Below are 15972 nucleotides of genomic sequence, written 5' to 3' on the forward strand. Positions count from 1 at the left end.
AAAGTTAATTTTTACTGTATTTGGAAACTAAAGTGGCCCTCAAATTAAAGAGACATTTGAAAAGAAGTTGAAAATATTATATATCCTAAACAACAGAACTTCAGTCAAGCATTTTTAATAACTGCAGTTTAATATTTACCTAAAGGTAGATGACTAGATCACTTCAATATGTCTCTACCCTGAAGTGTACCTACCGGTTGGTCATTTTGTGTGTAATCTGTGCATCTAGGTCAGCAGGCTTGCATAATAAGTGTTTTAATGCACGGAACTATTTGTCTAGTACCAGTACTTTGAATATTTATTTATTTATTTTCTTTCATTTATTCATTTATTATGTTTGCAATATTGCCTAGCTATGCTTCCCACGTGGCCTAGAGTTCACTCTGTGAACTATTTCCTGAATCATACTGACTAGATTTTTGTCACCATGTTTGTTTCCAAAGACTTACAAGGTTGCCTTTTGGAAAGCTTTTTGTCATACTCGGTAGCTGTTAGAAAGTCTATGAGGACAAAGTAGACAAACACAGATTAAACAGAAAAAAGAGCAAATTTGATCTTTCAACGTAATCAGATGTAGCATGTGGCAGTGGATTCTGAATGTTACATACACAGTGAATTCTTAATTTGAACATATTGAGGTTTGTCTTTTGCTTAAACTATACTGCTAAATGATGGCCCCCAAAGCCTTGTTGCCTCCAGGGAGGAGAGAGTCTGCAAATACCTGAATAATGTTCCCAAGTGACACTATTGGCCCCCAAACTATCTCTGATTCGTGAATTAAGATGCCTACACCCAAGAGCTGGGTAGAAGTGTTGTAGTCAGACTCTTGTGTTCCTGGACTTGGTATCTGAGGGGACCATGAGGGCTGGAAGAAGGTGAAAGAAAAGAGAAGAGGCCATGGGTAAGAATCTTAAAATACTGGTCATGTGGGTTAGCTAGTTGGAGTTAAGAGAAGCCTAGAAGAAACATGGCAAATTATATAGTGGAATTATTGCCTGGGAAATAGATACAATAGCATAGATGAGAGATGTGTGCTTAGCTCTTGTGCTAACTAAAACTTATTATAAGTTTAAATGTTGTATGTCTTTTATCGAGGAACTAAATGGTTGAAGGCATGATAGAAACCCCAGATCGGGCTTAATATTCGCAACATGTACACTTTGCAAAATGTTATTTTCTTTCCCTTTTTTGACTTTTTTAAATAAGAATTTAAAAGTTACACTAGCTTAGAGGCTATTATTACATTCTTGATGACTTTCATTATGACTGTGCTTTGTTATTTTGAGTAGTTGTTTTAGTTACATTTAAATATCAATTGCTGTAATAAAACATCATACCGACGATGTAATTTATAAAAGAAAATGTTTCATTTGAGGCTCAGAGCTCCGTAGGACTGGAGTCCGTGCTCATCTTGGTGAGGAGGATGCAACAGACAACCATCTCACTGAGGACCGAAGCTGGGATCTTACAGCTTTCTCCTAAATAAATAAATAAGGAAAGAAACAAATAAAGCTGAGAGAGATAACTAGAAATTGCATAGGTTATTGAAACTTCAATGTCTATCCCTAGAGGGACACATCCTTTACGAAGAACTTTTCTTCCTGGGCAAGTTATACCATTCAAGTATATGAGCCTATGAGAGCCATTCTCATTTAGACCATTATATCTTACTACTTAGTTCCCATAAATCTTTAGCCACATCATAATGAAAAAAGTGCATTTAGTCTTTTGCAGTAAAAAAAAAAATCTCTTAACTGCAGCCGTGTCAAACAAAAGCAGAAAGCAAATTACTTACTTCCAACATACAATGTTTCAAAATATAAATTCCATTCTAAAAGGGAGGAAAGGAGACACAGTAGGACAATACTGATCCCGAGCTAGTGTGATATTGATTCCCAATCAGGGAAAATTGAAAGTACTGTAGTTACATATTCAGTGTCAACAGGTTAAAATGGCCCTTCCCTCTCAGTTTTGCTGACTGCAATACACTTCTCTCTTTGAATTGGTTCCACTCTTCCCCATATGCAGCTCTCCTTGGCAGATAACCCATAATTCTGGCACCTCCACCATCTTGGGATAGCCAACACGTTATTTTGCCAACTTTGTGCAATGCCGTCCTTGGTCCAGTATGCAAGGACTTCCCTGTAACATGTTTGGCATCAGTAGGTTTCCTTAGGTGAAGAGGAGCTCTCCATTGCCATTTACTTCAGTATCCTTCCTGACTCAAAAGCCAGAATTAGGTTAATGAAGCTGCCAAGTTGCCTGCCTGCTTGAGATAGAGCCTGGCCCCATCCTTGAATTATATTTGCATAAACTATGCTTTGCTATAGCATTTTAGTACCAGAAAATCCCTTAGGTCTTTTCCTTTCAAAAGTTGCAGGATTATCTGGGTAGGGACTTACCCTGAGGTACCACTTTCCATCCCATTTTGCACTAGCTTTCTCCTTATCAATTTGAACACTAGCTTTGACTCTGACATTAAATATTCTGGTATTCTGGTGTTCTTTTTTCCTCAAACTGTAATACACACACACACACACACACACACACACACACACACACACACACACGTGTGTGTGTGTGTGTGCGCTCCACTTTTTTTTTTTTTCATTTTAGAGCCCATAGAAATTGTTACCAATAACCCAACTACAGAGTCAAAGTTAGGCTGTCTTGAAATCTCTACCAATGATATTATTCCCAAACTTTTCATTAGCCTCAGCAGATTTGTAAGACAAGGGCAAAAGCAGTGACATCCATGGCCAAAATGTCACAAGGATTGTCTCTAGCCAGTTGCTCATATTTTTCCTCATAAAACCTCTTCGGGTGGGCCTCCATAATCTATGTGGGTATCAGCAATACTGTCTTCCAACTTTCTACTGCAACAGCCTGTTCAACACTTCTTTCAATATTCAACCATGTTCACAAGTCTAAAGTCACAAAATCTTCCATATTCCTTAAAAAGACAGGATAAGATTTGCCATAACAGTAGCCTACTTCCTAATGATAGTTCCTACTTTAGTTACTTTATCTATTGCTGGGATAAAATATTATGACTAAGGGACTTTATAGAAGAAAGACGTTATTGAGGTTTACAGTATCAGAGAGCGAGTCCATGACCATCATGTACCCAGCAAGCTGGTAGGTATGGTTTTTGGCAGAATCCGAGAATTTACAGCTTGATTCCACAGGGAATTAGGGGGACTGGGAGTGGTAAGGGCTTTTGAAATACCAGATTCTATCCTCAGTGACATATTTCTCCAATAAACCCAGCCTCCTAGTCCTTCCCAACTAGTTCCACCAACTTGAAATCAAGCATTCAAAAGTATATGCCTTTGAGAGCCATTCACTTTCAAACCATCATAGGTAGGGATATTAAAGCATGTAGAACCCTCACTATAAAACCTATTTTTCTCCTTTTCTGAAGTGAGCTCACAGCACACTCAGAGATTTACTGTATCAACATTATGTCTCCAGCCTTAGAAGACTGAGAAAGAAGTAGGAGAATAAGAATACTTTTAAATCCCTGCTACTTTTTTAAAATTCTGACTCTCTGATATTCCATAGGAATATTATTCTATGATTGTGGTCTAAGAAAAGAATACTTTAGGGTGAGACTTCCACAAATGGAGAAACGGGGGTACAGGATCTCTCTATTCTTACTATTACAGCTAAAATCTGAGATTATTTAATCCTAGATAGGAAAACATGAAACCTTCAAAAAGAAAACACACCCATTAGAATTTCGTGATGTAAGAGTCAACATACCAATGGGCTCCCTACATCTTTCTCTATAAAAGATGTACATTATAATAGTATTCAAGAAATCAGAGACCTAGAGATGCAAGTATTTGCAAGCTGGAAAAGCCTTCTAAAATCTCAATACCTCCCCTACCATAATCCACTCCTGTTCTTTTTTCTTCAGAAAAGGGTAGGCCTCCCCGGATATCAACCAAACATAGCATATCAAGTTGCAATAAGAGTAGGCACTTCCCCTCATATTAAAGGGGCAACCTAGTAAGAGAAATATCCTAAAATCAGGCAAAAGAATTAGAGACAGGATTGGGAGAGGAAGAGGGAGGAGAAATTGTAGTCAGAATATAATACACGAAAGAAGAATAATTTAAAAATGAATAAATTAATTAATTTAGAAAGCAGTGTTTTTGTAGGTTACATTTCAGACTAGAAGCTTCTTTCCTGTGACCTTGTGAAAACAGAAGCCAAGATAAGAAATAGTAGACTCTGTCTCAAAAAAGAAAAATATTTGGAAATTCACAATGATGAAAATAGAGCACCTGAAATGTGAAGTATTCCCTCACCAATGTTCTTGTATGTAACTCCCAAGAACTCACTGTTTAACACACACACACACCACATACCACACACACACACATACAAACACACTCACATGTACACACATACATACACATGCACACCCACATGTACACACACATGTACACACACATACACACATGTACACACATGCATGTACATACACACATACCACACACACATACACACATACACACACACGTACACACATACACACATACACACACATGCATGCCCACATGTACACACACATGTACACACAAATGTACACATACACACATACACACACATGTACACACACGCATGTACATACACACACATTCTGCTATGTTTAGGAATCTAAAAAATGTTTTTGAAAAGCACCGATACTTTAAGAAAATATTTTTACAGATAAATACTACAAAATACTCCTGTAAATACTACAATAATGTCCTCTCCACCAGCAAAAGGTCAAGCATATAGTTTTCACCTCTACTCATACGGATGACGAAGTAAGACACACTGTGTTCAGAATGGTGCCAGAGAAGGGAAAGTATTTGTCAACGAGGTCTTCTTCATGACAATGTGTAACACAGCCTCCTCTTCATTGTGACTGCTACACTAAGCCTGGAGTGCAAATGTCTAAACCTGTTGAGAAGAAGTGACCAATTTCTTATTACTCTCCCAGGCTTAATTCCTGAGTAGGTGTAGTGGAGGGCTAATACATTCATCACCTTTTGTGCATCGATATCAATTTTAGCCACACGGAGAAAGACAGTGAGTCATTCTTTGCTTAAATGGCTTAGGCATGCTAGGGGAGCCCTTATGCAAACTATGGGGCTAATCACCAATGATGAGGCTCTCTTTACCTGGAAGCAACTATCAATCACAATCAGAGTTGCTAGATTGAGATTCTGGGTTCCAGTAACCCTAACAAGCTAGTCTTGACCACCAGTCCTCAACAGGCTAATTAAACAAATAAAGTCTTGAAGAAACCATAAAAATGTATTCAATATGTCCACATTTGGAAGAGGAATGAGGTCTTGGCATGTAATTTAGGATTACATAGAAAGCAAGAGATAAATATAACCATGCATTCCTGACCAAGATGTATTTCTCATCATCATTGACCTATCAGCATTATGTCATTTGATTCTCTTCCAAGGTGTTCTGTTCTAATAAGTTGTCATAACAATGGTAAATCTCTTTCCAGGAGACAAGCTATTTCACTGAGTAATACCAGAGCTATACCTTTGCCCTCTTTTGGTTTATTTTAGCATGAAAGCATTGGAAAAATTATAATTTTTTTAAGTTCCATTGATTCAATATTCATAGTTGAAGGGAAAGACATTCCTATCTAGAGTATCTTTCTTTCCTTAAAAACACTTACTAGAAGAATCCAAATAGTAAACCTGCCCAGGGAAATAACTTGACACCCCCCTTCTTTTGGGGTGGGGTTACTGCTACACCACCAAGCTTGGATTCAAAGTCTCGCTGTAATTGACTTTATCTTCATTGCTTTTTCCTGGGCACTAGTTATATAACATACCAGTCATATCTTAAATAATCAAGAGAATCAATGTATGATAATCCTGAGATAAAACCGTTGTGTAAGTGGGTTCAATGATAACCATCATAAGTGCTTTGGCTTACATACCTTACAGTCAATAAATTCAATATGTAATATACAAAATATCAACAAAATGAAAAAGAGATAGAAAAATTACACGAAAACTGTAATATTGAAAAATAATAAGTTTAAACAAGAACTTTAAAAGCCTTGGGGAGTAAGCTCCAGAGCAGAACTAAATACATATATTCTATATTAATTGCAATAGTCCATCTGTCAGAAAATGGAAAGCTGCGTTTTCCATGTCTTCAATGAACTTGTTGGTAAAATAATACGATGGGAATCCTACAGCCTGAATGAGGTCAGTATTCACATTAGTTGGTTCTTGTTTCAGTTTGTAAATGTCCTGACAAAAGCATGTTAAACCAGAAAATAATTTCATGCCTCCTAATCCAGGGATGAAGTTAAATCATGGCGGGAATTCACGTGACATCCACAGTTAGGATGCAGAGAATGGAGACAGGTGAGGTCCAGGTGCTATACCCTTTATTCAGTCTGGGAGTCTAATCTTCAGAATAGTGTTAAGTACCATGAAGGTGGTGTAGCCTAGAACATATCTCTCAGGAATGCCCAGAAACTACTTTTGAGTGATGTTAGATTCTGCCAACATAACAATCAATATTCAGTATTTCAAGATTAAAATCAAAACACCGTGGATTTCTTTTCATATTGGGTTTCTTAATTTACATGTGAAAGGTGAAGAAAAACAACAAACATATGAATAGTCAAAAGGCACGCTAATGAAACATTTAAAAGTAGAAACAATTCTGCTTTTAACTGAGGCGGGCAAATGCAGGTCGGAGAGATTTTTATTACATAAATTAATAAATAACGAGAACAATAGACTGCGGTAAGTTTCGTGTATGTAATGCAATTGCTAAAGCTATTTCTATAAAAAAGCTTCTCAGGAAGATATATTAAAAACAATATCAGTAATTCATAAAAATTATAAAATGCATTCAATAAGGCCACCCAAGGGTAAACATGCAATGGAACAATGAAATAAAAATGGCAGAAATAAAAAGCAAACACATACCACAGGAGATTTTATTCTGGGTCATAAAACAATATACTACAAATTTACAGGACTTCAATCCTGTGGAAATGTTCTTTTACCGCAACAGATTCAAACTATAAATCAATAATGGAGAGCTTACCCGAAATTCTTCAAACACCTGAAAAGACACTTGTAAATAATCTATGAGCAAAGAGGACGTCTCCATGGAAATAAAGAACACATTGTATCGAATGAAAATGAAAATGTAACATATCAAAATTTGTGAACAGATAAAATAGTACCTTTGTGGAAAGAAATAGTATGAAATACATACTTTAGAGAAGATTTATAACAATTTTCCAAATTTGTATCTCATGAAAGTAGGGATATGAAAACAAGAGCAAACCCAAAGCATGCAAATGGAATAGCATAGGTAAGGGAGGTATAGCATGCGTGACACTAACAGATAAAAGTAGGGACAAAACATCCAATAAAACCCTTAGGTCATTAATCCTGAAAATATTTTAGGTGATTGCAAACTTTCTAGGGATAGAAAGAAAAACATGAGAAGAAATTGCTAATCTCACAAGTAGCATATAGGCATGACTAGAGGCCTGTGATACATAAAACGTTAATAAAAGGGCTTTTAAGTTTTCATAAATACTTAATTTTATCAATGAGATCAAAAGGAAAAAAATTGAATTGTAGAAAACCAGCTCAGCTGATGTGGAAGGGGGTATTTTATTAAGGGTACAAGTCCATCATCAGAGGCAGGCCTGCCCTTAGATTATTTCTGTCAGGTATTTTATTATACAATACCAAGGGAACTGAGTGCATTAGCCTTAGTGGTAGCCTGGCCAAGAGAAGAATGGAGAGCATTATTGTCCTGCGTTAAGAACATATATAGAAGCGTCGTGTCATAATTATTTTTGGAATTATTATTGTAGCGGTAGTGACTCAAACCTGTACATGTGGTAGATTGACATAAAACTATGTTCATCTCTCAGAGAGAGAAAAGAGGCACTGACTTTCAACAAGTACCCTGGGTTTATCTGGGTCAAGATAAGACATCCTCTATGAAATTTGACCTCAACAATTAACAACGGTATGGGCTCAAGGTGGCAAAGTTGATCAAGTTCAATTGCTTTTTATATTGTTAAATAGCAATGATATTGTACATGCACTAACTTTGAAAATGCTGAAATATAAATGATCACCAACCATTGATGTATTTTATTATATTGGTACGTACTCATTATCCAGGAGAAACATTTCAAAGCATTTTGAGTAAAATCAGCAATGAGACAAGAATGCCCACTTTATTTTGTGGTGGAGTCATTACATACAGCATTACAGCAGGAGAAAGTAAGAGAAGTCATACAAATAGAAAATGAAAATGTCAGTGTAGCCCTGTTTGCAGATGATATCATTCTATACATAAGAGATACTGAAGACTCCCCCTGAAAACTCTAAAACGGATGAATATTTCCAGTAAACTTGAAGAATTTTATTTATAATCGTTGGTAGGACTTAATGTCGTCCACACAATTATTTAATATAACTCTTGGAAGTCATCATAAGCAGAATCTTAGTACATTAGATATGTGAATAATCACATATGCTGCTGCACATTTTACAGAAATATGTGATTTCAAATCCAAGAATTTCTAAATTCCCATCTTAAAATATATTTAAAATATACAACGAGTGAATATTCTTAGCACAGAGTTTTAAAATTGATCTTAAATTTCCATGAAGACTTCCTACAAAAGAAAATTTAAGAAATTTGGGATATTAACTAATGGATTAATTACATGCACCTGAGAGTACACACACACACACATACACACACACACACACACACACACACACACACACACAAATCTATCTATTTTTTATGTGCTCTTACATTTATATACCATTTAATAATTTACCAATGCCTTGAGGAGCACATATGGGTCAGTAGGCTTCCTCTTAAATGCTTTATGATTTTCCAATACATGGATACATTAAACCTAATTTAAGCATTTTACAGTTGAAAATCATTGTCTTCTTTGCAATTTATATAACAGGATGTGGTGGTTACCCTTGTTTATCAACTCTACTGGATCTGAAACTGATGAAGACATGATTCCGGGTGGGCCTGTAAGAGTATTTCCTGGAAGGGTTAGCTGAAAGAGGAAGGCGCTCTCCCAAAATGAGTGACACCTTCTTGTTACAACCTAGAATGAGGTGATGTGAGGGAAAAGTTATTGCTTTTTGGCTCCTTGATGGTACCTCTTGTTCCTGAGTGTGTCTACTCTGCTGCAAGCTTTGTATGTACTTCAGTGACAGTGGGCTCTTCCCTGTGGTGATACACAAACTTACCTTTCTCAGTCTCACAGCGTGGACTGAAAGCAAATGAGTATCCATGAATCTTCTAAGCCTTCATCATTATACTGGGACTTCAGGGGCATCTGATCTTAATCCCTTACTAGGTTTTTATCCTCTTTAATGTGAAAGCAGCCATTACTAGACTACTAAGATTTTATTTACTTAAGTCTAATAAATTTCCTTTTGACATATTCTATTTGAAGGGACTCTGGCCATCAGGAGCAAGGTGAGCATGGCTGTGGCAGGCTTTTCTCTTATCTTCCATACTCTCTGCTTTGCTAAAAAAAAAAAAACAACACTACATTATATTTCTGAAGCTATTCCTCTAGATCTATAGATCTATTCCCTTATTTGGACATTCTTCCTCCTGAGTTCAAGTACCAAGGTTCAGTAATCAAGTCAGGTTTCCCTTCCCCTTCCCCCTTGACTTGAACTCTATCTCTAGTCTTTGTCTTTTATTCCTCATTCTCTGGGACTCTAGGGCAAAAAAATATTGTTTTGTGCTGGGAACTTGTTTTTTGTTGGATAATATATTTTCCCCACTATTCCCATAGAATCTTGACAAACATACAGCATGCTAATAAATGTCATAGTATATTACCACTACTAATATACTGTGGTGGAATCCCAAAGAGAGCTTGAATTTTGTATCAACTCAAATAGATTTTCATGTATGAAAATCATAAAGTATCCTTTCACATATGTTAATTTCTGAAAATATGGGAGCTAACTAACTTTTTCAAAACAATTTTGGAATATTTAAAATCAGAGAAGAAATGATATCTTGTGGTTGAGACCACTTCAAGAAGAACTACGGAATCAACTAACGTGGTACTATGGACTCACAGAGACTGAACCACAAACCAAAGAGCATGTAGCAGTTGGACTTAGGCCCCCAACACATTTGTAGCAGATGTGCAGCTTGGTCTTTATGTGAGTTCTCTAACAATTGGAGTTGAGGTTGTCTTTGACTCTGTTGCCTGCTGTTGGATACCCTTTCCCTAGCTGGACTATCAGATCAGACTTCAGTTGGAGAGGGAACTCATTGTTCTGCTACAAATTGATGTCCTAGGAATGGCTGGTACCCATTAGGGGGCAGTCCCTTCTATGAGCAGAAAGATTTGTTAGGGTGGGACTAGGAGAAAAGGAGGAAGGATACTGTGACCAAGAGGTAAAATGAATGAATGAGTGAATGAATGAATGAATAAATAAATAAATAAATAAATAAAGCCTCTAACAATTAGTTTGGAGGAACTATTTTGTATCATAATAAATTAGCATCAATATAAGAACATAAAATGTTAGCTAAATGAATAATCCAAAGTATAATATTCATATTTACCAAAATTTTTTTCTATCAAAAAATCTGTTTTATATTTAGAAATCACTGTTAAGCTATTTTCTTGGATTTGCAGCCTTATTTCCTCTAGAGTGAAAAAGGACATTCCTAAGGCTGAGGAAGTAAACAAGGCGTACAAGACTGGGAAAGTTTACAAAGGTTACACAATTCACAAGGCCTTTCCCAAAGGGTCACATAAGCAGTAGCATTGCTCGAAAGAGGAGAGTTATTAGGATCTACTGAGATGTCTGCACATTGCTCAGGATGCTACATGAGTGTACATTTCTTATCGTCCCTGCTATGCTTTGAAGTCGCTGGTGCTTTTATAAGAAAGTCTTCGTCAAGTAGCATAAATGGTCTAAGGTCACTTGTAAGTTTGAAAATCCAGCAAAACCTACCAATCCCTGAGTTTATAGCCCCACCCATTCCTGGACTTTCCAGGACAGGAATTCCCACCAATCCACACTCTGGTAATTTCCATCCTGGAAAACACCCGACTCAAAGAAGCCCCACTTAACTGTCCTGCTCAGTTTTGTTTCTCTTGTTTCTATTGTTTCTCTTCTGAGGAAAGAGAGCCACCCTCTTGTGTCTTTCCCAATAAACCTTTTGTGTTGGTTGAACAGTGTGACTTTCTAGCAATCCTAGGCTCCCAAATGCCAGGATACCTTTCTCTCCAGAGCTGTGTAACACTTCTACTGAGGAAAATCTTTCCACTCAGAGCTGCAATATCTCCATTGGGGGAACCTTTCCCCCAAGAACTGTTACACTTACACACCCATACAATAGTAAGTAACTACAAAGAACTCACTGGCTCACAAAGCAAGACTTGGGTGAAATTTTTGCTTCAGTCTATCATAATAATCCTATTTTGAGTGGGTAGATGTTTTTTCACATCTCATGAAAAGTTATAAAGCAATAGCGAATCTTAAAGCCAAGCAATTTAATAAGATTCTGCTTCTTTCAGTCACTGGAAAACTATGCAAATGTGACGAGGTAGGGAATCGGTATATAGCATTCCCAATTTCAGGTACGATTTTTACAAGTAAACTGGTAATCTCATCAATCATTTGTTATCGAGTGTTGACTTAATAGTTTATATTGTAATTGTAATAACAACTTGAAAGACATGGTGAAAATAACTCTTCACAGTAATGGAGCTTTAAGTTACCCAGCTGTAGAATCATCATGGTTTGCTCTAACTGAACGTTTTAGGAAGAATAAAGCATGAACAGAACAGAACACCATGTTTACCTCCAACAATGAAGTGACGAATAATCTGTAGAAATATGATTTTCTGCACACTATGCCTAATCATTAAATTAAGACTCGATAGCATTAGTCGTCTGTAAAACACCCAATGTGACATCTTGCTCATATATGACTCAGCATAGAGGGCCAGAGCAGGACATGTTCTGTGATGGCTAACATTTTACTAACTTTATGTGTAAAAGTTTAGAATCTCTGTGCTTAAGGACTATAAAGCAAAATTAGACCTCTAAATGTTAATGGCTTTTAAAGCTTAATTTTTACTACTGTTTCTGCTTCTTCAAACAAGCTTACTTAGCACAAGAGGACCTTCTGCTTGCACTAGAACAAACTGTAACTTTGTACTCTTTGCCTTTACAATCCCCTGACAGAGGTCGTTGGGCATGTGTTTGAGAATCCCAAGTCTCAGGTATAGACCTGAACGTCCAATATCTGAATAAAAGCCTCTTCTTTTTCATTTTTTGTTCTGTTTTCCTGAAAATAGGTTGTTCTTTAATATGTACATCTGACGACAGTTTTTTTCCTCCACTCCTCCCTGCTAATCTAACCCAACCCCTTATGCCCTCAGATATCAATCTCCCGCCATTTCTCTTCAGAAAAGAACAGCCCTTCAACAACACAACGAGCAAACAGAACAAACAAGACACAATAAGGCAAGAAACAGAGACTGAATAGGCCAGAGACTAAGTGTAGAATGAAACCAACTGGCCAAAAAAGTGTGGGAGGGGATTAATGAAATGATTACTAATGATATTGTGCTATGTTTGATATGCCTCACCCACTCATCAGAGAAGCTTCGTCCAGCAGCAGATGGGACCAAGAGCGGAGAACCATATCCTGACATTAGGTTTGAGAAAACATCTAAATTGGTATCCTTTGCGCCCCTTCCCTCAGAGATAGGGGAATGCTTCCGACGAGGGGGGTGGAAAGATTATCGGAGTCAGAGGGGAATGAGTGCACCAGGAGAACAAATACCACCAAAGCAATGAAGCAGGTCCTACAAGGGTCTTAAAGAGTATGGGACTTGCAGGGGACTGCACTAGGTCCCGTGTTTGAATGTCATGACTGTTAACCTGGTGATTTTGTGGGACTGTGAACTCTGGGAACAGGTGTATCTGTTACCCTTTTGCCTGCTCTTGAGACTTTCACAACCTGTTGAGTTGCCTTGCCCAACTGTCGGTTAAAATTTGTTAATGGTAAGACTGGTGTATCCATCAGTGGCACTAGATCCACAATTTATTCTTAAAAGAAACTGCACAAGCTTTGATAATTGAACTGTGTTCCTGATAGGCAAATCGTAATTCTCATTAAATTACTTTTTTGTAAGTTAGCTGAAAAGATGGAAAATGGAAGAAATTGCAGTCTAGTGTAGGACCTCCGGGAGAAAGGAAACAGAAGGAATGAGAAGAAAATAAGCAGCCAAGGAAAAAGCACAGGGATACTATTCGAATATCTATCTAAGACAGGTGTGAAAATATCAATGAAAGAGGAAAATGTTTAAAAAAAATCTTGTTGAAATGTTGATAATTTACCCAGTGTTTCTCTAAAGGAACAGGATACTTCATTGGTTACTTCAGAATCAGGCGCACTGCAGAATTCAACTAGCTAGCACTGACGATTGACATTTCTATGGTCTAACATTTATCAGTGACAGGAATTCAAGTATATCACTGAATTAGCACCTAAACTATGAAATAAGAACCGTGGGACATTTTTATAAGCTCTTTTATTTTGAATTAAATCACCCTTGTTTATTCTTGTTCACATGATATATATTTTAGATATATCATTTTAAAATGGGCTCAGGTACGTGCATTTTCATCTGTTTCATAAAAGTACAATATCAAGCAATAGAAAACAACTAGGGTTATATTCGTAAAAATTAAACATCACAATGGAACTATAATTCTGTGTCTCCCTGTCTCTACCACTCTCTCTGTCTCTGTCTGCCTGTGTCTTTGTCTCTGTCTCTCTCTGTCTCTGTCTATCTCTCTCTGTCTCTTTGCCTCTCTGTCTGTCTGTCTGTCTCTGTTTCTGTCTCTCTGTCTCTGTCTCTCTGTCTCTCTCTCTGTCTCTCTGCCTCTGTCTGTCTCTCTGTGTCTGTCTCTCTCTGTGTCTCTCTGTCTCTGTCTCTCTCTCTGTCTCTCTCTCTCTCTCTGTGTGTGTGTGTGTGTGTGTGTGTGTGTGTGTGTGTGTGTGTATGTGTGTGTGTGTTTGTGGTGTAGTGTTTGGGGACAGAAGAAGGTGTAGAATCTCCTGGAGCTGGAGTTATAGGCTGCTATGAGTCACTTTACCTGGATTTTGTTTAGTAAATTCAGATCCTCTGGAAGAGTGACAAGTGCACTTAACTGCTCTGCCATCTATCCAGACCAGAAAATTATAATTCTTGAAGTTTGAAGACTTAACAATGTTGAGAAAAATGGATGTAACTGAACTGGAGATAGGTCTCCATTAATTGTTGAAGAAAAGCACTCAACATTAAGATCTTGTGCAAATTGAGTTTCTGGTGTTTAACTCTGGAAATATATCTAATCATCAGAAATTTGTCTTTAGAAAACAGTAGAGGGGCTAGAGAGATGCCTCAGGGGTTAAGAGCACCCGACTGCTCTTCCAGAGGTCATGAGTTCAATTCCCAGCAACCACATGGTGGCTCACAACCATTTGTAAAGAGATCCGATGCCCTCTTCTGGTGTGTCTGAAGACAGCTACAGTGTACTTATATATAGTAAATACATAAATCTTAAAAAAAAAGAAAACAGTAGAGAATTCTAGGGACGGTGGCTACTGCTGATGGTCTGCCAGTATGACCATACTGCTATTCAGTATTGGTAATTAATAAAAGCTTTGTGAAAAGTATATTGGCTGCACCCTTCACACACCGATCAGGTCCATTTAGGAAAATGCTGGTCTTTCTAAATACTTTTTGTGGTCTATGCTGTAGATGTAAGTTTCCAAACATTTTCTTCCATAGCAACAGAACAAAATTTTCATTTTAATTTATAGCAGATGGCAGCATTCTTTTACAGCCAACTTGAAAATGAATGATCACCCTGTAAATTATTGTTCATTTTTACTCAAAAAATTTAAAAAGACAATCATATATACTGATTTTTATACCAAGAGGAAAGATGAATGGTTTTAATAACTGTGCTATGGCTACTCTTGTTTGTCACCTAGACTACATCTTGAACCAGTGTTGACTCAAGCAGATGAGCACACCTGGGAGGGATTTTCAAGATTGGACCAAGGGTGGAAAGATCCAACATTAACCTAGGCCACACTTTCTGGTGACATCTCACCTAGAAGGACGAGGAAGAATGAAGCTTTTCATTTGACTTGCCTATCCTTACTCTCAGTGGCTACTTAATTTCTGTTGCGGAGACATTCCATTGTTGATATTAGAACCTACTTCGTCAGAATTCCACACGACACTCATGACCTTTGGAACTCTAGCACCAGATTGGGACTACCGAGACATTCAGTCTTATGGGTTGAACAACTATCGCGATTTTTGGCTTGTACATTGTGAGACAGCCATTGGTGAACTAGGAGACCACACCCTGTAAGGTAAGAATTCCATATATCAGTTCTGGTTCTGGTTCTTGAGAGCAGCAGTTCTCAAGCTGTGGGTTATGAGACCTTTTTTGTGGGGCAATGGGTCCCTTTCACAGGGCTCACATATGAGATACTCTATATATCGGACATTTATATTACAATTCATTACATTAGCAAAATAACAGTTATGAAATAGCAATAAAAACAATTTTATGGGAGGAGGTCACCACAACTTGTGGAAATGTGTTAAAGGGTTGCAGCAATTAGGAAGATAGAAACTGTTGATTTAAAGAAAATTAATGGAATGTGCTTTATATAGTAGTACTTCATAGGTTAACAGAAGAACGGACACTTTGTCATAGTCAACAATTACTACAGATTTCCATGCCTGGGCATTCTTTGCTTCTGACTGACATTCCTATTTCTTTTAATCTAATCTTTATGAAGGTTCATTGACTTGTTCTTAACAGCTAGACCTGAGCCAGTAAAAGGTATGTTATTTCT

The 15972-nt window shown here is 37.3% G+C and overlaps 1 long non-coding RNA gene across 1 annotated transcript in view; it reads left to right on the forward strand.

Annotated features, from left to right (window-relative positions):
- LOC102552144 (uncharacterized) overlaps positions 1-15972 on the forward strand; it is a 58259-nt gene that overhangs the window by 15668 nt on the left and 26619 nt on the right. Inside the window, exon 2 of the long non-coding RNA XR_349817.5 lies at positions 15091-15480. This is a non-coding gene — a long non-coding RNA (uncharacterized LOC102552144). The remainder of the gene's footprint in view (positions 1-15090; positions 15481-15972) is intronic.

This window comes from Rattus norvegicus, chromosome 1, assembly GCF_036323735.1.
Source record: "Rattus norvegicus strain BN/NHsdMcwi chromosome 1, GRCr8, whole genome shotgun sequence".
Lineage (NCBI taxonomy): Eukaryota > Metazoa > Chordata > Mammalia > Rodentia > Muridae > Rattus > Rattus norvegicus.